The following is a 2,005-nucleotide window of genomic DNA, read 5'->3' as shown; positions in this document are numbered from 1 at the left end:
TTTTGCCCAATTTAAACCCATATTATCTTTGAGTTGACTCATTTTCAAATCTTATTTTACTTTCACAACAACATGGCCATAACTCATTTTATTACTACAAATCACCATTTTTATCTTATTTCCAACTCTAGCAAATATGGCCACAACAAAATTCCATATCTCTATTCATAAAAAGTTAACCAAACATATCAAAACCATTTTCATAATTATAATAATATGGCAATACAATATCCTTATCCAAAAATCATCAAAATCATCATTTTCATTCTTTGACTATGAAAGTCACTAAAAAGTTAACACTAAATTCAACCACTCAACTCAACGACAACAAAACTATTCAAATTAGAATGGGGAAATTACAAACAATCTTGCTTGGTCCTATCTTAACCAACAACATAGGGTTTCCAAAGCAAAATACTCATTTACCCAAAATCCACGTATTATTATATCAAGAACCCTTATTTAAACAATCAAATGAATTAGAAATACCTTCAAATTGAGATGAAATCAACTAGAGGATTACATGCAATCACACACTAAATTCTTCTTCCCTTTTTAATCTTGAACCAAGCACCCACAAATCAATTGGGTAATAAGATTCATAATTACCAATTGAATAACAATCAATCTACAACTTGGATGAATAACAACTAAATCTCAATTTCTTCACCTTCTTTTTCTTGTAAATTTCGACCCGCAATCACCTCTCAAAACCCACAATTTCAATTGTTAGGATACAAGAAATATTTCTTTGGAGGATTTGGTTTGTTGGAATTATATACATGAGAATTGAAATTGTTATGAAATGAGAATTGATAGATGAAAATAATGGGAGATGGGTTTAGATGGAAAATAATGGTGATTCACAAGGAAAAGAGGTGGCTGGCATCTTCTATTGATGTCACGCCTCTCTTGAGTTTTGGTGGGTAAAATACCCGTAATCCACTAAATTAAGTTCAAACTAAATTACCTCGTATTTAAAAATAAAATACTAGAAAATTATTTTAATGTCAAAACTATAAAATGGGGTTAATTTATTTATCTAAACAAAATCTTGGGGTGTTACAACGAACTTAAGTAAACCTATATTGTATGCACGAAACTTAGTAAAAATATTCAAATCATGTAACTTTTTGTGACCGAATCAAAACCTTACATATGGCATGTTAAAAAAAAAACCTTTGCACGTGGCAACTCATATGGGTGCCATGTATATCATGTTATATGATTTGAACATTTTTACTAAGTTTGTGCATACAATAAAAGTTTACTTGAGTTCATGCACGCTATAACTTTTCAGACATTATTAGTTACATTCCGACCCACTAAACCTATCTAATATTTATACATATGGATAGAGAGTTGTAGTCGACTTTGAAAGTCATGAAAAGTCAAAATTGAAAATTAAAAAAATTGAGAGCTGTGATTGGTGAATAAGCTATTAGAGCACCTATCTCTTATATAAATAAAACAAAAATTGTTTCTGGAACTTTTTTCCTATGTGGCTAAAACGACTCAACCCAAATGAAAGCGTAATTATTGAAAATCAAAGCTTTATACTTTATACTTAGAAAAATACGGTCATTTTTCGTGAAAAATCAAAATGTTGCAATTCAATAAAAGACACTTGTAGTGTTCTTAAAATGATGTAAATAGACTACTATATAAGTTTCAGGATCCAAAAAGGTCAAACGAAGGCTCGGAAAAAATTAAGGTTTGAAGTCAGTGGAGCACGGCCTTTGCATTCTGCAAGAGTCGTGCTCTGTTACACAGAGGTCGTGCTCTCTGTTGTACACCAAAAACACTCCTTTTAACGTTTTTCAGCATTTCGACTCACAATCAAACTTTCCCTTACCACTCCTTGATACAAATAAATAATAAACACGTTACTTAACATTACAAAAGATTTCAAATGTTCAAGAGTAAGTTCTACAACTTTAGTCAAACATCCTAAATTAACCAAGTTGTAATTAGTTACCAAAAGTTCATGGCCTTCAAACCAACA

The sequence above is a fragment of the Erigeron canadensis genome, chromosome 1 (assembly GCF_010389155.1).
Source record: "Erigeron canadensis isolate Cc75 chromosome 1, C_canadensis_v1, whole genome shotgun sequence".
NCBI lineage: Eukaryota > Viridiplantae > Streptophyta > Magnoliopsida > Asterales > Asteraceae > Erigeron > Erigeron canadensis.
Note: the sequence above shows the minus strand (reverse complement) of the source record.